This window comes from Colossoma macropomum, unplaced genomic scaffold (assembly GCF_904425465.1).
Source record: "Colossoma macropomum unplaced genomic scaffold, Colossoma_macropomum, whole genome shotgun sequence".
In the NCBI taxonomy this organism is placed as follows: Eukaryota; Metazoa; Chordata; class Actinopteri; order Characiformes; family Serrasalmidae; genus Colossoma; species Colossoma macropomum.
This window is the reverse complement of record NW_023494794.1, coordinates 3,660,065-3,687,287: the sequence shown is the minus strand read 5'-3', so window position 1 is coordinate 3,687,287 and position 27,223 is coordinate 3,660,065. Positions and strand designations below refer to the sequence as shown.

Genomic DNA, 27,223 nt, shown 5'->3' with positions numbered 1-27,223 from the left:
GAACTGAGAGCTCTGTGTTGATTTCTAGCCCTTGGCTCTGTTTTCATATTAAAGAGGCAAGACTTATCTTTAAATTAACAGGACTTGTAATTGTCGTATGTAGCTGGTTTTATGATCAAATGTTTTTTTTAAAGCAGTGATCATTAAGCCGCTAACTCTGAAAACTGTCAGCAGTGTTCTAGAATTCTGTTGGGGTCTAAGGGTTAATTCTAAGGTGTACAGACAGGTTGGAAAATGGTCATGTAAAAATAAGGTACGACTGTTTTTGGTACAGCACAGAAACGTTATATGTGGACCCCAGGGGAGGAAAATAAAATGCAAGAAAAAGGATATGGGCCCTTTAAAAAGCAGCGAAGGTCCTACTCTACATGCCTGGCTTGATGGAGAAGAAGACAGAGTCTATTGAGTGGTAGAGCCTCAGATCTACAGCCATCAACACAGAAAACACACACAGTCACACGCGCACAGCTCCTGAACAAAAGCGCATTAAGTAAAGACACATAGCTCTGTTTCACAAGCTCGCTCACACAAACAGATATATATCATCTACCTCTAACTTCTCCAATTCTCTACTTTTTGCCCATCAACTTTACAGTTTCTTGTTTTCTTTCTTTTTGTTTTTTTTTTCCATTCCCCCTCTCTCCCTCCCCTTCCGTGTTTTTCCTCCGTTCTCTCTCTCTCTCTTCTCTTCCTCAAAGATTTCCAGAGCATACTCCTGGGATACATCCCGTCTTTCAAGCACTGAACCCTAAAAGAGCAAAGTGATTGTGTGTGTGTGTGTGTGTGTGTGTGTGTGTGTGGTTGCCTATTGGCAGAGGTGAAACCAGGCAGAAGACTAAAAGAGTGATTGGAGCAAAGGGGATTTCTGGATTGATCCATGTTTGCCGAGCCTTCTGGGAGTTGGGAGTTTCGAGCTCCTTGTTCTAAAAGACACGTTGAGTTTCCGGAAGGGGAAAACAACCAACATCCATTTTCCTGCCTTTGACACTGACAGCAGGACTATGGGGAACGCTTATCAAAGTGAAGTCCATATGAAAGGATGGTCGTTGCAAAACAGTAGGAGGGAGAGAGAGAGAGAGAGAGAGAGAAAGAGAGAGACAGAGGGAGAGAGATGGGGTAAAAAAAAAAAGACGGGAGAGCTTTCCGTCCAAGCCATCATCAATCACGGTGCGTCTATATGACAACAGGATATGAAAGTTTCTCGCTACACTCAAAGAATTTTATTTTCTTTCAGCTCTCAGGTGAGAATCTGCTCCGGAAGGAAGTCTGAGGTGCCAAATTCTATCAAAAACATGAAGCAGCGAGACTTATTCACTTTTGGCCCCTCAAGCCCTTCGTAACACCTTATCATAAAATCCTATAAAAGATGTGGGCTTCGGCTGTCTATCAGAGAAAGATAAAAAAGAGAGAGAGAGATTATTTCAAAGATGTATCGAGAGATTTGCTGTTCTCCTAAGTGACTTCAGGAAGAGATCAACTGCCATGGAAACAAAGAAAAACTAGCACACCTTCTCTAGACTTTTTTTAAATCTCTACTCAGAACAGCCATTAAGTACAAGTTATTCTTTTTTCAGTGTCAGAAAAAAGGAAGAAACATTAAACAGAAAAATCTATCAACACTTACTTTGTCCATCCTACTGCCAATTTGACTCTTCCATCCTTTTAATCTTAACAAACAGAAAGACACCCTAACATTCACAGGAGTTTCTAAAACTGGAGCTATAGAGAAAATGATACAGAGAAAACAGAACTCCTAAGAACCGTGCAAGACCTAGTAGACCACCAAACTGTCTCGACCAGATAAACAGCACCTAAAGCTTCCACTTTTGCTTTGGATCTGAAAGAATCCACATGTGTTTCTGTTCATCCTTCCACTGTGAGAAGACAACTCAACACTATGAGTCCACAAGAAACCATTACAGAGAAAATGCACAAAAAGGAACAAAATTTGCATTAAAACAATGGACATCTGAGATAGATGTAAGGTTTTGTGGACTGAAGAGACTAAATTTGAAATCTCAGTAAGCAACAGAAGGCAGTATGTACACCTCAGGAGCAATGAAGCACACTTCGAACTACGTTTACAACCATCAGTCAAGCATGGCAGAGGATCAGTTCAAGTGTGGGGATGTATGACAGCATCTGGAGTTGATTTTGTTTTCATTAAAGGCATAATGAATGCTGATAAATACAAAGAAAACTTAATACATTACACAGTACCTCTGGATTAGGAAAATATAATTCTACAGCAAGATAACAACCTCAAGCACACTTCTGAGAAGCTGTTGATGTACTCAGAACAATGGACCTTAGTGTCATTACATGTGTTGGGGAGTACTTGGATTGTGAGAAGCAGAAAATGCAACCAACTTCTAAGACTGAACTTTGGAGGTGTGGAAAAATATCCCTGCAGATTATTCTGAAAGACTGAAAGCAAGCATCCTTGCTGTAACAAATGCAAAGGGTGGATGTATTAAACACTGAAATAAAATATGTTTTATTTCAGAATGGAAACTTTGGCAGAGTATATTAATGTCATGCTTTTTTTTACTGACGAGTGACAAAATAGTAGAATACATAAAAAGCCTATTTGTGGGCATGAGCAATGACCACTAACCGTCCATTCTTTTAGCAACAGTTTCTTCCAAAAGTAATCTAGATTGTGAGTTCTGGATTAAATCCATGAAACAGTCAACAAAAAGGCCAACAAACCCCAAAGCAGAAACCACAATCTAATCACATCCCTTTGTGAAAATCAGGATATGATGCCTTGCAACAAAATGAAAAAGATGGCAAGAAAATCTGAGAGCTAAAAGAAATATTCAAGAAATTAAAAAGTATTTTCTCTCAAAAACATGTGACACAAATATTAACATCCACTTATCCATCTTACTCTTCACTGAAAGATCAAGCTCATAAACATCAAACACATTACACAGCCTTTTTCGCTCGTTTTATTAAGAGTGCCAATAATTCTGCAAGGCACTGTGTACATACACAGGCACTATAACACAAATATTGTGCAAATGTTCTTAGGTGTGCATAAAAACAACTTAAGAACATAACCTAAGATGTTATGTAATGGGTGAAGGTTAAGAAATGTGTTGGGGGAGGGACATGAGGAACCTGGACAGCAGAGAGACAAGCCTAGACATGGTCACTATGCAGAAATGTCAACACACTGTAATGTGTGTGTGTGTGTGTGTGTGTGTGTGTTGGGGGGGGCTGTAAGCTTGCTATACTGCAACTGTATTACACAATGTGTTTGCAATATCCTGAAAGCGCTTTAGAGAACTCTTGCTGTAACAAGATTAAAGACTGGCCTGCATTATTTTACCCAAAAGTGCTTTATGTTTCTTGGGTTATATGAACGCTTTGACTCACTGAAAAACACAGCAACATCCAAGAGAGACTGTTCAGGAAGCACACAAATCGGTTTGTCATGATAACTTGATTATTTGGCAAATTCTTTTAACAGAGTGTCATTAGTCAGTGATTATGAGCCACATTCTAAGCCACTATAAAATACATATATGCACTAGCTTTGGTTCAGTAGTTCTGGAAAGCCATCACTGTCCACCACATTCTTCTCTTTTATTTTGCACTCCCATGTTTGATTTCATGATACCACCACTAGGAGTGCATCAATACAGATACTGATATCAGCCCAATTCTGTGCTCATTCACTTGTACTCGTATTGATACCAACTTCCGATCTTATACCATGTGATGTAAGCCTGCTGTACGCTGACCTTCTAGCAGAACGTTCTGGCAGTAAAAGAGGGCCTTCTCACAATGAGAAGCGCAGAAAAAAACAGAAAATGGATACTTTTAAGATCACATTTGACCGACAGCCAACTCTGAAGATGAGACTACACTAAATTCCCAAATTGTCATTACCACTGAGCAAGCTTTCAGTCAGCAGCTGTGACAGAAGAACAGCTAAACAACCTAGAATTAGCCAGAAATTAACCGAATACCATTCGCCAAACAAAATGGGCTGTAAAATGCTTTACAGACTGGCTGGAACAAAACAACATTAATATTGATCTAGCAAAAATTGACAAAACTGAGCTAAACTTGATATTGCGGCAGTTTTACGGCTCATTCTGATTTGGTCAGACTCTGAAGATGAGACTACACGTTTGGCGAATGGTATTTGGTTCGCCTTCGGCTCGTGCCTGCAACCAAATCACAGCCGTGATGTTGTTTCGTGATAATACACTCCCTCTCGTGTTCTATTGCTTAAGTAAAACGACATTTTACCAAAGGCTACCACATGACTTAAAAATTGCTTATCAGATCTATCTGAGAACTGTGTGGGTGCAGCCCTAATATTCCAATAAGCATGTGTGATATACAGCCCTCCAGTCCAACACTCCCAGCCTGCTACATCATTAATTAATATTAAAACATTAATATTACTTATTTTGTACATGTATATTGTGTGCTCACATTAGCCTACTTGGAAAGAAAGTTTATTTATTTAATTAAAAACTGATCATTCAATTAATCGTCAAAATAACGAGTAGATTATTTGATTATAATACTTAATACACAATTTACCAAAATGTGATTGGCTAGCCTTCTGTATCAATATTACAATCTCTATCAATATTACAAACGAACATAAACGATATATTATACAGTCTTAGTGTTATCTCCAGCCTGAGCTCAGTTTTGTCCATCAAACTCAGTAAATTAAGTCTGCAGCATGATAAACGTGAAAGTGACTCCCTACACAGTGGAGATGTAACTCAGTATGAAGGACACTAGTGCATGCACATTTAGCACATGTGGAGAGCATCACTCTACAGGTGAAATCCCACATCAATCTAATGTCGCTCTTCGATTGGAGCCAAAGAGGAATGGCACCTAAGGCTATGTTCCCACTAATGGAGCTGTGTGCATGTCGGCATGTGCTCAGTGATGTGCTGTGCATGCTTAACAGCATGTGCTACAGCCTCAGCCGTGGCAACACACACCCACGCTCTCGCACTGTGTGTGGAGGAGGATTAATATAAACACAGAAAAACTGTTAAACACCAGCCCACACACACAAATCATTAGTCTGTGACCTTTTTTGTATCTCCTTCCATCATTCACTTCCTTTTTCTTTTCCTCCGCCCTCAATGAATATTTACCTAAAATTTAATCTCCTCCCCAGATGAATGCTTATTCCTCCTCGACTCACTTCTGTAAATATTTCAGACGCTGCACCAAAGACGAGTTTCTTTTTCTCACAAGCACACAACTCTCACACTGAAGTAAAGACAAAGAGCAAAGCAAAAAACCCAGAATAAACTCCATCGCGCACTCAGTAACTCCAACAGCGGCTCTCTCGGTTCATTCAACTAGCTCAGAATAAATACACAGCCTCAAGACACGGCAAAGTTTATTCTTCTCCTCAGTTGGTTTCATTGCAATACATTAGATGGAAATTAAAATACTGAACAGGTTCAACATTACATGTGTGTGTGTGTGTGTGTGTGTGTGTGTGTGTGTGTGTATATATATATATATATATATATATATATATATAAAATACCAAATGTTTGCACATAAAAATACACATTTTATATTGCATACATACACATTATATTTAGTATTAGTATACTGTTATTTGCATACTAATCAGTACTGTAATTATGAATAATTGATAGTATTGTGTCTTAACAATAGCAAATCAGGCTGCAATGATTTCAGAATATGATATATATTATGGTTAATGAACAATGAATAATGCATTGTCAATACAGAAGTTAGAAATGATAGAAATCATAACATACATTTAAGCACAATTAACACAAACAAGTCGTTTTCTCACCAGACAAAACAATTTCAATACATACAATGTACAAATGGCTTCAGCAGCAGTGCAGGAGAAACATCGTGGCATGTTTTTTAATAGAGCAGTGAAGCCTTTCTAATTTATTCTAACTGTATTTAACTCACAGCAAGCATTGTCTCCCAAACCCTCTATCAAAAAATCAATTTGCATATTGTAACATCCCTGACATTAAGATTTATATACCATATATTGGTTTATATATACACAGTTATAAATGATGCAAGTACAACCCACCTTCTACTGCTGTAATATTGCAATACACAATTTCAAACAATACAATACAGATTTCAAAAATCATCACTTTTTCCCCTCAAACGTGCATAGAGTAAAGCAATATGCCAGTTTAGCAATATAGTGCTATGCAAAAGTAATTTCTTTAAATTTTCAGTTAAAGTTTTATCATTTTATCATTATTTAGTTAGCTAAGTTTAGTTATTTTCAGATCTGAAGAGTGGAGCACAATTTTCTCCCTCAAAGATGAAAGCTTTAAGTGCTGTTTATCTGATGGGGGCGGCTTTGGTGGTCTACCAGGCCACGCATGGTTGTCCCATGTTCTCTTTACCACGTTCTCTCTTAATAATGTTTTGAACTCCAGTTTTGAAAACTCTTAGTATTTTCCTTTATGCAAGTGGATTTTCATACATCTTGTCTTCTCCTTTAGCCATTTTAGATGCATATGAGAAATAAATGTGCGAGACATCTAAGGTATGTTTGGGTAGTTGCTTGATTGCATGTTAGTGTCTCTTTGAAGGGGAACATAATGTCAGTGACTCTTTTGGAAACAGCTTTTGTTTGGAGGTCACAGCTGTAACTGGCTGGTTTTAAGGACACATTAAATACTGATAGTATTGATATTACACAGAGTGTTGGAGGCTCCAATGTCATTTTCTCTCGAACATGTTTCCTGATTTTTGCACAGTACTGTACTTCTGTAACATTTCACTGGCAACACGCTGCAGGCTGGAATCACTTCTGAAATTGTTGCCAATAAGCATGAAATAAGATGCCGTGGCATCAAAGTTAGCAAGAGTTAGCGAAGATGCAATGGTTGGCTGGTAATTTTTCCAGATGTCTCATTTTTCTTTTTGCAATTAGAAATCAGGTTGACTAAATTAACAAATTGAGCACCAAAACAAACCCAAAACCGGGCCCATCTGATTTTCTGCTTCCCAAGATAAATGTTGGTACAGTAGATCATTCTCAAACAGTTCGCCTGAATGTGCTACTTTTTGTGGGAAAATTCACAATGGCTGGGTTTTGTTTCCTTGTGATTAGCGGGTTACCCCTACAAACTTTGCTATGAATATAGTTATTCAGTTATACTTGTAAACTTAACAAAGGCCCATATAGAAATTTTCATATTTCAGATCCTGTATAGATCTATAACCCACCAAATCTCAAACACCTCTCACAGATGTGCTCTGTATCAGTGCCTCTGATCCTGCTTGCAAATGTCATATCACAATTTCACTACCCTGCACCAGAGACTGAACAGAAGATGGCTTCACCGCCTACAACCTGAAAACTGATCTGAATATAATAAAGATTAAAAACTAAAAAAAACTCATTTACCACCAGTTCAAAAAAAATTGTTCATTCATTATTGATTTATTTCGCAAAAAACACAGCAAAACCAGCGAAATCCCTTCTGAACAGGGCTACAACTGAACTTTCAAACATGCAGGGGGATGTGATATCCTAGACTGATACCGCATTTATTGTACCCAACATAAATGAGATTGTTCTGTAAACATGGCTGTTGAGCTGCGCTGGTTTAACACGCTTGGTACTACAGGCAGATACCATGCCTTCACGTAAACCAGTCACTATGGTATAAAGTCTATTTTAGGATCCTCAGATCACAGCGTGAGATCTCAGACTGAAAAACAACTTCAGTCACAGGAAACACACATCTCAGCTCCAGTACGTCAGGCAAAATGGGTTGTTTCAAACAACTTCAGGTGAAATGGCTTTAAAGAAAAGGGCTAAGCTAGGCAGCTACATACTCTCTGACGGTAAAGTCTGAGTGACATTTGCAATTCTGTTCTTTCTTATTAGATTGATTACAGTTTTGTAGCCATATTAGATATATAAGATGACATACTAGTAAAACCACAACTTTTACTGAGCTGTGCTTTATTATGTTCTTTTATTTGACATTGATTAAGACTTACAGTGTTGTCTTCACAGGACAAATCCCCCCTTCCCCCTTCCATCCTGGTTTACCTGTTTACCACAGTCATTTTCCATATAGTTATCCAAAAAAATGGTCAGTGTTACCAGCACATGGCAAGCGATTTGTTTTGCTGTTTAGTTATTGTTTACATTTATTGTTGTCAAAATGTTGCTAAAATATTTATCACAATATTTTTCCCCATGTTGCCCAGCTCCAAGCTTGACTGTCTCAGTGTGTGGGCCATTCGAAGTTTCTCTCAGGCTGGATTCGAGCTCACGTTTGGGGTTTTGTGTGTCAAAAGCAAGTTTCAATTTTCTTTGGAAAAAAGGGTCATAAATATAGCCACCATCTTGTTTTGGTGGTGCAAGAAACTGTGGCTGGAGAAACAGAGAGATAAATTATGAAGCCGCATGGATGTTTTGGAAGACTGTGAGAAAAAAATAAAAGGAAAAAGGACGAAACCATAGACAAACTCTGTATGTGTACAAACTAACTGCTTTCAAAGCTCTGGGATTCTATTCCAAGTCTCTCACTCCTTAGTATTGTACTGGAGTGCAGATGATTCAGTAGAAGTACTGAATAAGTACTAGTGCTTCATGATAAATAATACTTTTTGGTATCCTAATATGAGCTTTTGTGATAGGCACACTGTTAAGCATTGCAAAGACAGAAGAGATTTAATTAGACTGTCCGGAAGGTACCGTTAGAAGCAAACTCTCTGCACTGGACTGCGTACAGACTGAGTAACTTGTCCATTCAGGAGAATGGCCAGCTACAAAATACATACCTACACACGCGCCCAGAAACCACACTATCCTAACCTACTAGTCTGTAAAGTGCTTAAAATCCAGAGCTGTGTGTTAAATGTGTTAAGCATTAACAGCCACTGTCACAACAAATCTGCATCACCAAAAAGGAGCTTTTAAAGGAATTAAACATATTTCTTTGTGTTTGTAGGCCTATAGAAAATAAATGCATCCATATAATTGTTTGTTTTGGTAGATTTTATAGAAAAAGCTATTCAGGGAATGCTTACTATGATCAACAAATGTGCTATAAATTCAGATGTATGTAGCTATTAGTGTTTCATTAATGAAATTCTGCACATTAATAAATGGCGCTTTTGTAATTTTGTATTTTTTGCTATTTGCTTAAAAGAGAGGTTAGCTAAATCTGCTGCACATCCAATTAGCACCACACTATAACCACTTCAATAATAATGTAGCACTTCTCGTATTGTTATTGTGAAATTGAACAGCTTTACAGAACATTACATTTTATTTCCATCTTGTGCAGCTCAAATAAGCATGAGCCAAATCAGACAAGTGGAAATACACATAATATACACATAAGACAAAGGAAGGAAGAAACAGAAGGACAAAAGACAGAGAAACTGAAGATGTTTTGTGCTCTAAAAAAGACATCACTATAAATAAAGAAGCCTGATGTGCTGTCTTTCCAGCATGAGAGTGAAAGAGTTTGCACCCCTATCATGCCTGATAGACTTCCTGTTATAGTACCATTGTGTGTGTATGTCTGTTCTACCTAAGTCAGTATCTGAGAACTAAATCGGTCGTTTGGCCATTCTAGGAAGTGGTCTGTCCCTGATGGCAGACCACTCTGCCTGATAACAGCTCATTATAGAGAAAGCAAGCCCATAAACAAGCTATAAATATCACCAACACAATCCATAACAAAGCAAATAACCTAAACAACAATAGCAAAATAACAGCTTTTTAAGGAACAGCTTCTGAAAAACAAGACTACATAGTCATCTAAGTAGCAGATTCACAAACAGAACCATCTTTTCTCCAAAGCCATTAAGAAAATAAAAGCTGTTCTGATTTTTCTACTCAAGTAGCACCTTCAAAACTCACAAACATACAGTTCAACACATTTGCTGTTTAGGATTGATTTCAAGAATAGATCTCAGCTTCAACTATCAAAACAATTGCATATAGGGTTTGCTCACTTTTGCTAAAGAAATGTTTTGTCAGGGTGCATCACTTTTTAAAATGAAAAAGTCCTAACATTATTCGAGTTTTAAAGGGTTCATACTGTGAATAACTTAAATTTTCCCAATATTTTTGAAAATAGTTTGATATAGTATATAAACACTGCTAAAAAACATACCATTTACTTCTCAGTCCATATAATCCATATATAAACGAAGCTGCAAAAAACATACTGTTTTGAATTCATTGTTTCTGTGAGGTCATGAAAACCAACCCATTTACATATATCCGCCTGTTCAGCCTATAGCTGTTTATCTCTGCCCATTCACAGTGAAGTTATAAGGAGTGTTTCAGCTCGAACTGCTGGTTAAACGAGGCATACACAGGGCAGCCAATCAGAACAGAGGTCATTTACATATATTATTCTTAACAAAAACATCCTGTTTAATTATAAGGGATCAAAAGAGCTTGGAAAATAGTCATATAAAAATGAATTGTGACCGTTTCTGGTACGTAAAACCACATGATGTCACAACTATGAACAAATAAAATTGATGTATCATTGACAAAGATTATCTGCAAATTATTTTGTCTGACGTCCCTGAGGATTTCAGCCCAAACAGACTGTTATATAGTTTTAGTCTGGATTACTTTCTGAATGAGCCATAATACAGGGCAGAAATCAGAAACAGCCTAGTTATTTAATAGAAGATAAGGAAAGGTTTGAGATGGTCATGGAAAATTAATTATGATATTTTTGGTACATTAAATCACTCACTTTATAAGTAGAAGCAGCAAGTGGAAGGTGCAGAACATAAACCCTTTAAATGTACTTTTTAAATTGAGTAACCTGATTGGGTGTCAGAAATTTCACTGACGGGCTACCATGTTGACCTCTGGGGGCGCTAGTGACCTGAACAATAAAGAAGAGAGGCACAGAGGGTGACCAAAGTCTCACCTTATTCTGTTATTGTTTTCACATTAATGCCAACCCAGTGCTATGAAAGCTGTGATAAGCCTACGAGAAACACTAATGTTAACACATACATTGGGGTCCACAAGTTCATTTGAAACAACAGAAAGTCAACAAAAGAAATGTTATAACTAGTAAAATGAAGAAGAAATACTCAAGATTCTGCTCTATTTCTAGGTCACTATTGTCACACTGACCATGTTGAGGCCTTTGTACAAAAGGTCAGATTTTCTTCAGTCTTGTTCCTTTCACTGAAGCTCATTTTCAGACAGCTCTCAGGTGGATTTGATCTACTCATCAGAGGCTTTTGTAAAACTTAAGGAGTCGAAACCAGCTTGAGTGCACGCTGTCACTGTAGCAAAAGACGGACATACTAAATACTACGAATTTCTGAAATTCACTGAGTAAAAGTAGAGTCTTCTGTTGCAGACAATATAATTTGTAATAAAACCTTTGCACTAAATTAGAAAAGAAAGCAAAATAGAAGCATTTTCACTAGTGGTCTCAGAGTCTTGGACCCTATTGTATGTTAGCACAACTGCAAATTCAGAAGACTGAGCAGACACAATATGTATGAGGCTTGACTGAATGCAGATTTTGAGCATTACATGTTTCTACAGAAACATCAAAACATGCAATAAAACTTGGTTTATATGGCAGCGTAACTTTGACCTCTTGTTCAGATCCAAAGTCACCACTAATATCTAGAACAGTTTATTCAGGTAGAGATCTAAATACAATGGAAATGCAACCATGTGATATGGAAATGCAATTCTATTGTTTTTCCTTGTCTCTAAGCTTTGCAGGACTGAATTGAAAATAGTCAAGAATCTACAAGAGTGTTTTAGAGTTCTGTCTGAGTCTAAAGGACAAAAGATGAACCTTCCTAATAATAAATTCACTAAAGAACACCTACATAACAAGCAAATACGCGAGCATTATTCAGGCCAGCCCTAATTAACACTCAGTCCAACTAAAGCCATTCACTCTGTGTGTGAAATGAGTGAATGTAATAAAAAGACTAGAAGAAAAGGAACAGAAAGCCCCCACAGCCCTTCAAAACACACAAAACACACACACACACACACCATGCATCTATTCCACCTTTTCAAAAGACAGTCTCGTCGCTACATAGAAAAAAAAACATGGTATCAAAGGCAAAATGAAGGTCACCAGCATATACAGGCACAGATAAAAGGGTGAGATGGTCTGATGTCTAATGTCCTGAGAGATAAACACACACGCGCACACACACACACACACACACACACACACACACACACACACTCATGTTTTCAGTCTGGTGGACTTGAAAGTGCTATTAGCTCGACATATGTAGGTTATGTTAGGACAGAAAGAACACTGATGTCACATTATGGAAATGACAGACAGCTGATACTATGTGTGTGTGTGTGTGTGTGTGTGTTATGTATGTGTGTGTGTATGTGTGTGTTAGCCTGCGGTCAGTGACGAGATTATGCTGTCATCATCACACTGGCATGTATTCGCTTGGAAACGACCAGATCAGAGAGACACACAACAACCTTCAAGGCTCCTTCATTGCTCTGGGTTTGCCTCTACCCTTGAACAGACCATAACTACGAAAAAGGTGAGCGTTTCCATGGCAACTAGCCGACAGGTACTATTATAGCCCCAAAAGAAGACCACGGCCCCTAACAGCTGAAATGACACTCTCACACACTATAGGGGTACAAGTGCAAAATGAAAAGGGTCATACTTTGAAGAGAAGTCTGCACAGGCCTCAGTAATTCTCATACGTCAGACCTGAATGCACAGCCCATACTATAATATCCATGCAGCAGGAGAGACGCTTTAAAAGCAGCACTTTAATAGTTCAGTTTCTAAGGCATGGTAAAAGAGGGCAAATCAATGGTTGCCCAAATTGCACCAGTCTGTCAAAGAAATGGGAAAAACTGAATGTGTCAAAGGAGGCAGAGCCCAAAATGTACCTCTTTCAAATGACGAAAAGGTGCTTCATGAAGAAAGGTTGATAGCTAGAGCTCACTGACAGGAACAGGCAGCCCTTTAAGTGGGAGAGTCAGTAAGAGAAGAAAGAAAAAGAGAACGCTCAACAAGAATCTTCAAAAACGACCACAAAACTCACTGACTCCTCTCTGACCCTGGCTCAGCCAAAACTCCATTAGCTTCACAAAGCTGGTAGGGCTTAAAAAAAACCACACCATGTGGAAGACAAATAAAAAAAATAATACAGATGAGTCATCTTTTGGTCCTTTTTCCTACAGTACATCTGGAAGGGTTCTTCTCTGGGGAAAGCCAAAGCAAGGCCTTAAAGGGCCTATATCACAGAAAACCTCATTTTCCTCGCTTTTTAAAATAAAACAGTTAGATTCAGTGTGTAAACATTGTGAAAGTATCAAAATGTACCATTCACTCCCCGTCCACATGGACAATATATGGAACCTAAGCTGCCAAAACAGCTGTTTTGAAATCATTGTTTTTGTGATGTCATGAAAAGCACCGCATTACATGCATTCACCATAGCCTACAGGAGTTCAGCCCCACCCACTCCCACTGAATGCCTCAGAAAGTGTTTCACCAATTTGCTTTTTGAATGCGGCACAAAACAGGGCAGCCAATCAAAACCAGTATCATATATATATATATATATATATATATATATACACATATATATACATATATATATATATATATATATATATATATATATATATATATATATATATAACTATTCTAAGGGAGAGTTGGAAAATGGTCAAAATTATTTTATGGTTCTTTAAACCCACACAAACATCATAAGCAGACGTTAGAGATTAAAATAAATACAAGAAAAACATATGGGTTAAAGGGATATGCTCCCTTTAACCCATAATTCCTACTTGCCACAGCTCAGGCCAACTCCACTTGAAGAATGAGCTCATTTCATAAAATATGAATAGTTCACAAAACACACAAAAACAGCATCCCATTATGTTTCGCTCTCTGTGTACACAGGGTTGGGAGGTATCAGAATATAAGTACTGGGAATATGTTTTCAGAAAACAGAAAGTTTGTGTGTGTCTATTTAGTCTGAATTACATTTTATAAAGGCAGTATAACATAGTTATAACATAGTTACATTTGACATTTTTAGGAGAACACTTTTAGAATACCTAAATAGCTTCTTTACAAACACTTAAGTTTCTGCCAAAGCCTGAGTAGACTGATAAATCAATGTGATCAGTTATTAATCTCAGTGTTACTGAGCTCTGCTAAAGCCTGAGTAGACTGATAAACCAATATGAGACAATTATTAGTCTCAGTGTTACTGAGCTCTGCTAAAGCCTGAGTAGACTGATAAACCAATGTGATCAGTTATTAGTCTCAGTGTTACTGAGGTCTGCTAAAGCCTGAGTAGACTGATAAACCAATGTGATCAGTTATTAGTCTCAGTGTTACTGAACTAAATTAATGTTGAGAAAACTCCCAGCAGTAACAGAGAGGATTAAACCAGTAACAGAGTGCATTAAATAAAAATTACAACAGCAGTTTTTCTCATGCACCTTATCAACTATATTCTAAATATGTATTCTGAATATATTACGTTTTATGCATTGTAAAGTAATACTGAATACATCCATCTTCATCCTTCACTACTTTTTCAAAGTGTTTTGCCCAACCCTCTCTGTACATAGAACCAGCTGTTGGTTTTTGAAACTATCAAAAGTGAACGGTATAAAGGCAGTATATTAATAATCCTTATTATTATACATTATTGTTTATTAAGACCTTGCTGTTGGCACCAATAGCGCTGTGTTACCCAGCAGGACACAAATCAGCCAAAATAAATGCAGTGACCTTACACAACAAGGTCAGAGAGGAAACACAGGGATGAAGCAAGAGGTCACCAAATAAGCCATGTAAACAAAGAGAAAAAGAGGTGACCGACAGAGAAACGGGTAAAGGCAGACACAGATTCGCATCAATATTGTGTGGCATTTTTGAGCTTAAGCTGACATAAAAAACACCAATACCTGAAAAGTGAGCGGTCTAACCAGGCGGGTCTGGCTCTGTTTGTGCTGTGTGAAAGAGCAGAAACTGTAATGTTAGGCTAGCAACTAGCCTGAGCTGAAGGCTATTTAACGCTGAACGTTGTCATTTCCTCCGCAACGCGCTCTGCGGTTACAAAGTAAAGCTAACTAAGATGAACCCACAACATGTGAAGCTCTACGTATGGAAACAGCTCAGCTGACAAATATATTTTCCGTGCTGCTAAATAAATGGAGTACAACAGACTAGCTAACCACCTCCAACTGAGAGCCGCATCCGAGTTCATTCGGGAGGGAAAGAGAGAGAGAAAAGACCGGGAAAACAAACACAGCTGCCTCCTGGTTCCGAAGCTTAAGTTAGCTTCTTAATGGAGTTTTCCGTTCCACCTTAAAAGGTGCAGCAGTTCCATTCTGCTCCCTGAACAGGCTGGACAGGCGCCAGAGTGTAACTGCCGGTCCATTTAAGGTGGAACGGAAAGCACGGATAAGAAGGTGGCGAATAGGAAAGAAGCGAAGTTCAGCCCTTGGCTTTAGAGCAAAGAGCAGCAACTACAACACACCAACACTCACCTCTTGTTCTTTCAACCATGCTGTGGTTCAGAAATCTCACAGTTTGTCCCGGAGGGTGATGCATTTCGCTTATCTTTCCAAAATGAAAATGCCAGCGGTCGACACTGATACTGAGACAGAGACACTCACGGCTCACTGTTCCGCTGTGGGAACGTCAAACGCGCTCGTTTTTCTAGAAAAACTATGTCCTTTTCTCTGAATAGCGAGTTGGGACAGGTCTGAGTCCTGTTCTCTGAGGCAAGCGGGGACCGGTAGCCTAGCTGAGTGCTACGTTAGAGAGCTAAATGAACGTTATACCAAGCCGGCTTGATGTAAGACGACCATGATAAGTAACAGTATCATAACAGAGGCAAACACGTATGATGAATGACGGCCGAACCGAGCTGTGTGAGAGAAGCGCCCGCGTCTTTAAAACAGCCCGTAACGTTATAACAACCGCCGCTATACAAACACCGACCGACAGACACACGACACTTACACGTTACCGAAGCGCCGAAACGTCGCCTGTTAAAGCCAAACTCGGTGCTGAAGCCATGGCGGTCCCAGCGGAGGAGGATTCCTTCACTTTGGAGCCAAACACCGGCTCATTCTGGGCGCTTTCTGCGCGGAATCTCGCCGCTGTGCCGCGCCGCGAGGATGAGGAACTTCCCCCGGGACTGCACGGGAACACACGCGCACACCCACCTCCTCCTCACACAGGCCATTTACTAAATCAGCTTTTCTGGCTCATTTCGACGTCTGAATGTTTTAGTCGTTTTACAAGGTGTTGTATTCCTACAAATATAGAAAATATAGAAGCACATTCTCGCCAGATAGAAAAAAATCGCCCGATTTTTTCTCCTGCTCTGTTTCTGGCAGCAGCAGCATGTCAAAAATTTGACTTAATATCTCGAAACAATGGCTTACTGTGTCAAAAATGACTTATTTTCTCTTTTTTTTTCAACTAGTATCTCGAAAGAATGCCTCATTTTCTATAAATAGTGACTGATTTTCTCCAAAATTTGGATCTCTTGAAGATTGGACTGAAATAATGACTTACTATGCTGAAATTTTGACTTACACATGTCAAGAAAGGAAAAGATAAGTCAAATTTTCAAGAAAATAAATTACTACATTAATATTGAGGCGGGCGATATGGTAAAATGGAATATCACAATATAGTTTTTTTTCTATACACGATGTGTCACAATATTTATTTTTTCTGACATTTGATAAGTTAGAACAGACAAAGTAGTGTCACATTTTAAAAATACAATCAAAAACTATGAATTCAGTAACTTGGATTCAACATTTCACACACTGTTCTGCGCTAAAAGCAATTAAACAGGACAAATCGTGCTCTGTTTAATCAAACATGCGGTTGGGAAGTGTTTTTCAGTACTGACAATATCAACAATATGCCCAGAAAAGCATATTGTGACATATTGTGATGTAATTTATCACGATAATGATAAATATTGTCATATTGCCCAGCTCTGCTTCAACATAGTACGCCATTACTTCGAGATATGAAGTCAACATTTTGACAGGAGGAAAAAAAACAACAACGTGGGCTTCCATATGAAAAAGACTCACCTAGTGAACATATACAAATCTTCAAATCTGGTGATGCCACAAGAAGCCAAATTATAGCCACCAGCCACCGTAGATCAGACGAGGAAAAAATTCAGCTGCATCGACTCACTGTTCTCGTTTGAACAACCCGGCGGCCCCATAATGGACACACATACTTGGACGTAGCGGTCGTTATTGCATTTGGCTTTTGACTGTGCTTGGTTACATAAGATAGTACTATGCTTTATCTGATCACATTACATGTTGAGGCTTGTAAAAGTAGGTAGAAAGAACACAGCCAAAGAAAGAAATGGGACAATCTTTGGTTCACTTTTTGGACTAAACCACTGCCAGATGTATCCCCTTGCTTATTTTCACAGAAAGAGAGGATATGACGTCATACCGGAGACATGCTGAGAAAAAAAAAGTGACATGAGGGGAAAAAATGTCAGAGCTGGCCATTACAGTGCTGTCTGGATGCATACACTGACAAGCCAATGCTTTACAAGTGACCAGAGGCCAACACACACACACATACTCACACAGGCCTCTCCTACATCATAATTGGGCGTAAACTAGTAGAGCACTTCATATCGAGTGGCTAACCACTCACTGATCTGGGGCCAAACCAGCAAAACACACTTCATATCTGTTGACCAACAGCTGCACATCAGTGTAAAAGGGCAATGCTATAAAACACCTCAGCACATACAGGGGAATTCCACTGATTTTCCAAAGTTCTGCATAATTTCATCAGTAAGATACAAACAAAGTCATTAAGAGTATTTTGATGTGAAATTGTACATTGTGGAGAAACTTATCACTTGGATTTTCTTTATACTTTTCTTTTATACTGGTATACGAGGTAGCTTTTTTGAGATACTAAACGCTTAACATGCCAGCTTCTTATTCACTGTTGTGAACAATTCTGACTGGATATATTTCTCTAGATTAGAGCACTTCACACCAAACCACTCCAAATTATTTTGTTTCTATCGCAGTAATTTAATTATGATTATAATCATGATTATAATTTAATTATTAGAAAAGTAAGTAGAATTTATTTTAAAAAATTGAAGATGAAATCACTTGTGGAACCATCTTGTGAGTAGTCTCTCAGCACATGAGCAGTTTCTCAGTTATATCAGGGCAAAAGAACATATTGTTGCTCTCCACAATGGTAGCTTTCCAGAAGAAGGCAAAAACACTCTTTACTCTCAATGTAAGTAAATGTAGTGAGTTTCTATTGGTCCATTCATAGTGAAATGCTGACGCAATGTAAAGGACAGCTGCTGGGCTCAAATGATGCAGAAAAAATAAAAATAGAATAAAGAAGATACATTTTTTTTTCAGACAGCGATGATATAATAACAAGGCCAGGGTGGTCATATAAAATAAAGAAGCTGTATGTCAGACGCGTCGATCTAGATCAGATCATTTTGTCAATGATCCAGTACAGTGATTGATCAGGTTGGAAACTGTCCACAGTGATCAACTATAGGTCAGTGGTTTTGGGCCAGACCAATACCACACACACCCACACACACAACCTTATCATAAGCACACAGTTGAGTCCTTTGTATTTACTCTGCAGCTAGTTAAAGGCTAACCAATAAGAAACTTCTGGGCTTGGCACTGTGCGAGTTTCATACACACTCACACAAACATGCAACACCCAGCCATAAAACTTGCCATTACTGATCACACTTGCTAATCCATAGTAAGAATTTAACTATATTTACAAGAGCTGAATTAACTTAAAAAATTATAATTATAAATTTTTTTATTAAAATTATATTTTTAAATGTAATTAGACAATTACATACATGATGAATTGCATTGTTACATAAGACATTAAATTTGAAGTTAAAAACGTAAAGGATGTAATTTTTTCTTTATGCAAAAAAAGACCACAGCAAGCTTTTTATCAAATGCAACTCATAAAATTGTTTACTTTTATACTTACAAACAAAATTGAAAGTTTTGAATCTCCACTTTCGACACAGTTTCTGTGCACGAGTGAGCTACAAGTGAGAGTGAGTTAACAAAAAAATGACTACTTTTTACTAGAAATCCAGAAATACAACCACAAACAGCATCAAAAATATAACATTTTCTCTATACATTTATTTCCTTGCGCTGTGTACCTGCACACATAGCACAGAAAAAAGGCATCAAAGGTATCAAGGTTCTCAAACTCACACAAGTTTATATGTTTATTTTGCCTTGATTGCCATGTGTGATTCTGATTCCTCCCCAGGGTTTGTTATTTGCTCAGTGAATGCATCTAAACGCATACCAGCAAGACGTGAGGGAAAGTGACTTTGAACAAGTATCGCTCCCCATCTCGGCAGATGAAGCCCATGGCGACGCATAGTGATACTCGTCCTGGGTGTAATAACACACACTTGCACGCCCATGGAAGTCCTACATTCCAGGCAAGTTGCCTCATGCCTCCATCCAAGACCCAAAATATGGGAGAGAAGGAACAGGAGAAAGAAAGAAGGACAGGTAAACAGAGATCAGCTATATCCATACACTCAACAGCAGCCCATCTACAATCTCAATGTTTCTCCATTTTGTCCACTTCTCATCCACTTCTACTTCAACTCTTCGTCTTGTTATGGTATTAAACGCTGGCCACAGCAACTTAAACAGTGCCGCATGGTTAGAGATTAAAAAAAAAGTGGACGTGTATGTTTATCTTTCCAGCAGTAGAGCTTCACAACATGGACAAAAACGTGAAGTGTGATAAAGTTCTTACATATTGCAACTGTGATTGGATATGGATTTGGACATGGCAAAGTGAGATATGATGAGGTCTAATTTTAGTGTGGCTCTGAGTACATGTGGAATAAATATAAACCCTGAAAATTAATCGTTTGTCACTCACACTTTCTGACGCTTGGCTGAACAGCACTAATTTTCAATGCCCCTGATTTTTTGAACTTCTGTATAATTCAGTCGTTTCATGTTCTGTTTGAAATCGTACATTTTACTGAAACTTTCTGACTTAGATGTCTTTACAGCAGTGGTGAAAAGAACCATACAGATGTCTACAACACAAATATAGCCCTTTACCATCCAAAACTACCAGTGATTTTCTATGGGTACTATTTAGCTTTACAGTGCCTTGCATATACCTGTCTGAAATGAATAGATTGTTAAAAATATATTTTAGGCCAAAACCTTATCATCTCAGGCATCAGGCGATGTATTCATCACCATTTCATGTAAAAACTTTATTGGCGTCTGGTTCCTACCAACACCACTGTGAACAACACTGGAGCATTTCACATCAAACCACTCTGAGTGACTTTGTTTACATCTTAACCGTGTAATTATATTGAAATTTTGAAAAAAAATTGCCATTTAACTACAGATGCATGGTTTTAAAGGGGTGGCCAGGATGCCAGGGGTGGCTTTTGTACTTTATGAATCTTGGCTGTTGTGTTATCTCACATTACTGCCTTTACAGTTAATGTATCCACATTTTAGCCACGCCCATTTTCATTGAAGTTATCTAGAGCATTTCAGTCCGGACTGCCTTTCAAATGAGGACAGCCAATCAGAACAGAGATCAGTTACATATATGAGTTTTAAAGGCACGCTAACAAAACACCCTGTTTAAAAACACATTGTGACTGTTATTACCACACATACTTCCAGACCTCAGGAGGAAAAAAAATAAGGAGAATATAAGATATGACTCTTTTTGTAGAGGTCAATCCTTAGATTAGAATAAATGAGTAACTGCCCTCAGTGATAAGACTGCAAATGTTGAGTGGCTGTGAAAGCAACATATCTGCTGTGAGTCAGAGCAAGGCACTGAAGTGCAGCTGTTCTGTAGATGATGTGGCCGCACGTTACATCTGGAGGAAAATGTGAATAAGACAAATATACGTTCTCCATGGGGGAATGTGTGATGCTGAAGCAGGAGAGAATAGGAGTCTGTTTTCTTTCTCTTGACTTCTCTCTGTCTCTCTCGTGCGATTTAGGTATTATATAACCGCAGCGCCTCTACTCAGGCCAGTCCATTAACCATGCCATCCATCCATCTATTCATCCCTGATCCCTCTATCCCTCCCCCTCCCTCACCCACCCATCCCTCGATCCGTCCACCCGGAAAAGCGGCTTACCCCACAGCCGTCCATAGAGAGAGAGAGAGAAAGATAAAGCGCACACGAGCGCACACACGTGTGCCTGCACATATGCCCACGCAGACACACAAGCCGAAAGCATTTCGATTATTGAAAGAAAACTGAGGGAATTTTCCACCGAGGGCATTTCTCCACTGCCTCCTGTGACGCTGCCACAGCTAGCAGCAGTGCGAGGCCCTACATGAAGGCAGTGTGTCAACTTGTTAGTCACCAGGGGTGGAAAAAGTGCTGAGAAATTATAGATAATATTAGATTGACGTCACACTTGTTGCTTCCACCATATAGTTGACATACATTTAAGGCGACAGCGTCACTCATAAAGCCACTGTTTGTAAGCTGTTAGTTAACAAAGCAACCTGGCAGAAAAAAGGATAGCCATGTATAGTTGCGTGCTTCATGGCTGTAGTAACAACAGCAACAAAATCGTAGAAGTGTTTACAGGGTCCTGGCTGTCTGATGTCACGAGGGAAAAGAGGCTGAAGAGCTGAGCCAGCGAAGGAGAAACCTCTGGATAGCAAGAATAAACAGGACACACTTTCAGCCACCTCTCTTTACCACAGTTTGCTGTCATCATTTTGTCACAAGTAACGCAGACAGTTAGATGAAGGATGAATTCTGTAGTTTTGCGTTTGATCATTTACAAGTTGTTCATGATTGACTGACATTGACTGATGACTGACTTATTAATCTGATCTCTTATCCTTTAACTAGACAGTGAATACAGCTGAGAGAACTGCAGAACATTGGTAGGGCTCATGTAACTTAAGCTGACACTGATCATTCACGTTTGCCATCATGGCAATGTTTGGTGATATAATTGATGGTACACAAGAAAGAATATTGCTGACTCTTTCACAGATAAAATAATTAGATTCTAGCAATTTGTATGCTTTTAGCTCCTGCAGTGTACAGACTGATGCAGCGTTTACAAGGTAATTATATATGTCTGGATATTTTCATCATTATAGATGATTTGTTTATAGATATATAGAGGTCTGGATGTGCTATTACAGGAAATAATGCATAAACAGGACTCAACAATAATTTATTGATTTGATATGGATCTTCATATCATCATTGATATGTTGATTTGGAAGCCTTAGTCGGCTTTGACTGCTCATACACATTATGCTGACGAATGTCAACATGGCCGCAGGACGTGTATAAAAAATATTGGACGTATATAAATATAAGAGTATATAGCAGGTGTCCAGTCTTATCCACAAAGGGCCGGTGTGGCTGCAAGATTTCCTTCCAAACAAGCTGGATCACACCTAATTCCACTTGTTTAATCAGTTGCTCAGCCTTCAAATAGCTGATCGTGTGCAGTCCTGTTTTGTTGGAATGAAAACCTGCAGCCACACCAGCCCTTTTTCAATAAGATTGGACACCCCTGGTATGTAGTATATACATACGTATATAAAAGCTAGCAAATTCAATACCTTACTAAAATATCAGCGACTGCAGCCCTTTCATTCAAATACATGCTTTTAAATGGCAAGAAATTCTATTAATGGCTCTTTAATGAAATCAAAGTTGTTTCTAGCTACTGTCATTGTAAACTTGTTCATCACTGAAAGATGTCAAGTCTAAAGTAAAACACAGCACTGCTACAGTACCAGTAATAACAGTAACATTAGCTCTGGAGGAGCTTCGGAAGAACATGCTGTGCAGCACGGGTAGGAAACCACGAGCTAAAACCACCGACGTGGCTATCTGCCTTTCAGCGTACCTCACCTCGGTTCTTTCTTAGTATCTGGTATCTATTTTGTGCTGAATGATGATAGAATTGCTGGTTTCTTTACAATTTTGTTTGACCAGATAAGAGTTACACATTGTTTTATCAATTAGCATATAGATCAATGGCTGGGCTAGTCAGGATTGGCTGACACCACAGGGATTTCCAGTGTCTGTATGATGTGTAATACATGTTAGACAAAGTTGTGACAAAACAGCGATGAATGCAAATATGAAAACAGTATAAATAGTGAATTCTGTCAAATCGAGGCTGAGCGATATAATGCTACAATACAGAATCCTGCATAGCACCACAAATAACATATTGAACTGTTGTTTTAGGCCCTGTAATGGTTGCTGGTCTCTGACCAGACAAAAACAGACCCCGTTCTGGTTTTGGTTTTCAAATGATATAGAACCAAATGTCAAAAAACGTGAGCAAAAAAAAAAATCTTTCCGTTTATTTCTCCACTTTGGGCAACTTACAAGCAAAGGAACCAGACATTGTGTCCATTCCCTCTTCCATTAGCCCCTCCACTCCCACCCTCTCTCCCTTGTTTATCTCTGCAGCCTGCATCCACTCTTGCCTCTGAGGACCAGAGTAACTATTTCCAAACGAGTTGATAAGAACCTGCCATATTTATCACAATCCATAACAATAACAAATATGGTAATGTAACGTTTCTGTCTTGGCAAACAGAGCGGGAGGCCTAGTTGGGTCTATCTTGGTCTGTCTGCCTGCCTGTCATTCTCTGGCTGTCCGTCTGTCTGTCTGCCAGGCTGTTTGTCTGTCCGCGTCTTGCGCAGGCTATCGCGTTTCATGAATTCCATCTGACAGCATGCCAGAGCTTTCTAAATGGGAGTTCCTCTTTAATGAGCTCATTTTCCTGTCTGTCCGTCCGTCCGTCTGTCCCCCATAAACTCAGCCCACCTCTCTTTTCTCTCATTTAATCTTAATATTGTAATCTTGATATGGCTTATAATGTGTTAAAACATATCAGTGAACCCCTGATGTAACATTATTATTGTGCGTATACATTGTTTTCACCAAAATAGTTTACGGTATTGGATCATGTGACCATCTTGATTCATTAAAGGGGAATTCCACCAATGCAATTTTAAATGTGTGTTTTGATGTAAAAAAGCTCTGAGCTCTAGAAAAACTAGTCAGAATTGTTCACAGTGGTGGTGGTGATAGGAACCAGACATCTGAAGCCTCTAAAAGCTCCATCACAGAACGTTATTACGTGAAATGGTAACAAATACGCTTTTTGTTTTTCTTTTTGCCGAGAGATACATGCAGGGTGTCATACGACAAAACAGTCCCTAAAGTAAAAACACCTGCAGAACATCTGTGTGTTCATTTGCGTATTGAGGCCTTCTGTGATATCTGTTTTATTAATTATAAGGCTGTAGTTTATTGGGTTAAACCACTGTCTGGCTACTCATCCGCCAGTTATCCAGTCAAAGGTCAAGCCCCGGGGAGGGTGTCCAGAGCCTGGGCAGGGCGACCCTTTCCTGGAGAGACGAAGTCCCTTGCAGCGCTCCATCCCTCCAACACCCCCCCAACCCCTCCCCGCCCCCCCTGGTTTTTTCTCCCCCAAAGAAACCACTCGCTTTAGTAGCTCTCAGCTAATCAATAGACAAAAGAGAGATTGGCCATGGCAGGGCAATTACAGAGAGAGGGAGAGGCTAAGAGATTTCAGATGAGGCGGTCATATCAAAAGGCACACATATATACGCACACACACACACACACACACACACACGCACACATACGTGTGTTCTTCATCATCTCCTCTTTCTATGCTTCTTTGATATATTCAAACCAGTTAAGCTATCAAAGATATCAAAATGCACTTCCTGAGGAACACTCACTTCATCTCTCTCTCTTTCTCACAATCCGTCTCTGCAAGATGTAAAATGTGTTGCCTTGTATTCCAACATGCAGTGCTGTGCAAAAGTCAGAGAGCAACTTCATTAATTTAATTTCCAGAGAAGCCTTCAAGTACAAGTTATTCATTTTTCAGTGTCCAAAAAAGCAGAAACATATTTAGACTCAACAACTAAATATAATTTCACTCTTTTTGGGAGACTTGCTTTCAGTTTTTCAAAGAAATCTGCAGGAATCTTTTTCCACATCTCCAAAGTTCAGTCTTAGGAGTTGGTTGCGTTTTCTGCGTCTCACGGTCCAAGTAATCCAAACACATTCAGTGATGTTGAGGTCTGGACTCTGGGGTGGACTCGTTATCTCTTTTCTTTTGTCAGTATCACAGCTACACATCCTTTCAGACTCATAGTGTTGTCTTCTCACAGTGAAAGGATGGACCTGTGGATTTTTTTACTAGAAAAATAAAGAAATGAAGGATGGTCTCTTTTCTGCACAGTATTGTAGGCACTGTAACATAAAAATGTACTTTGTTGTCACTGTTTTGCTATACTATTTAATTATAATTACTTCAATGTTAATTTCAATGTCAACAAATTGACAAAGACATTGACAAAGACAAAAATGTAAAGGACAGTTTTTCTAGAGCAAAACAAGCAAATACAATAATAACTTTTTGTCAAATTCACATCATAATACAATATCTCCTCTTCTACCTACACACACATGTGGTTTAAAACCTGTAATTTGAGCGGAGAGTGAGAAACAATTAAAATCAAAATCAAATTACAGCACACTTTTGTTTTCGCTGCTGATAACTGCAACTTCTAAAGATAACAGACAGTTTGAGTGCTTTCGGTCAGAGTTGGAGACCACAGTAGTAGTGCCACTGTCTCCAGAGCAATATTTTCCGATTTATAAGAACTCCCACCCCGCCTCTTCTGATGATGTATCTCAAAGGCCAAAGGAACATTGAAAAACATCACTTTGGGGTGGATACTGGAGGACAGGCTGTTTAAAATGTTTCTTTTTCTATGAGCTGGCAATTTCAGAAGGAAGCCAGATAGATAATGTTACTGATAAGAAGCTGAATATCACATTTCTGTTTTGCTGTGGGGGGATTCCCAGTGCATACTGGGTATTGTCCTGAGAGAACTTTGATGGGCACAAAAAAGATACAGAATCATGAATTCAGTCAAACCGATGAGGCTGAGAGATGCTAGTTTTAGGCCACAATGCTCCTTTAAACAACAAACGATATGCAAGTGTTGTTGGACGATGCAGCACCACACAAAAAGCTCAGGAATATGAGGAAGCTAAGAGAGTATTAGTGACAGTTAAATATACTACTACTACTACTACTACTACTACTAATAATAATAATAATAATAACAATAATAGTTAGCATTGATTTATTTAAATTATTTAATTATTAATGGTATATCACAATATTGTCTGAAGATTGTAGAACATCATGATGTGAACTTGGGTTTGTATCGTCCATCCCTAAGTGGGGCTTGGCATCACCAGTTAAAGGGCACATATCTTCATTTATCTTATATTTTATTTTTTCCCTTAAATATTTAACCCCTTACATGGCCAGAGCCCTGTTACACACTTCTATAGTCTAAGAATAGCTCAAGCAGTTTGCATTGAAGTCCTTGTAGTTACTGAATAATAAGCCTCAGTATGTAATAAGCCTGGGATTTTAAGGGGTTAATGTGTTTTGTGCACTAAAAAGAATTACATTCATCAACCTATCAAACTTTTACCCCTTAGAAGGAAACGAGCTGTGCCTTTAAGACTGAAATATGTAAATGAGCTCTGTTGTGATTGGCTGCGCCTCATTTAAGAAGCAGTCTGGGCTGAAACACTCCTTATAACTCCAGTGTAAGTGGGCGGGGCTTCACCACTGTAGGCCAACTAGGCAAGTATATGTAAAAGATTTGATTGTTGTGGCATCACAATAACAATGAATTCAAAACAGGTTGTGTTTGTTGGTTAGATTCCATATTTGGACTGTGTGGACTGAACAGCACGTCCTGAACCTTTAACAGTGTTTACGTTTTATTTCAAACTTTTGTTTCAAAAAGGTGTTCAGTTTTACACAGTATGGGCCCTTTAAATAAATTTCAATAACCGATTTCGGATTGGTTTAAATTTGAATTGCCGCTGAATTAAACTGAACTATCATAAAAGAGCTCAGATGAGGTAAAGTGATACCGCATAGGCCTAAAGATTGCTTTAAGTGCCTCTTCTTTGATGCACCACATTGGCTAGAATATAGTAAAAATGCGTGGGATAGGTGGGTTATATAGCACTGATATGTTA

General features: G+C 38.7%; 1 protein-coding gene across 7 annotated transcripts in view; it reads right to left on the bottom strand.

Moving 5' to 3' along the window:
* dab2ipb (DAB2 interacting protein b) overlaps nucleotides 1-27,223 on the bottom strand; it is a 143,135-nt gene that overhangs the window by 62,928 nt on the left and 52,984 nt on the right. The window contains exon 1 of one of the 7 annotated variants that reach the window (XM_036579918.1): nucleotides 17,129-17,852. The exons of 3 other annotated variants lie outside the window; for them this stretch is intronic. The gene's annotated coding sequence lies outside the window, so the exon portion shown is untranslated. Of the gene's footprint in view, nucleotides 1-14,968; nucleotides 15,464-15,553; nucleotides 15,722-16,031; nucleotides 16,643-17,128; nucleotides 17,853-27,223 lie in introns of those variants that run through there. 3 more of the 7 variants (XM_036579920.1, XM_036579921.1, XM_036579924.1) reach the window with 3 other exon arrangements.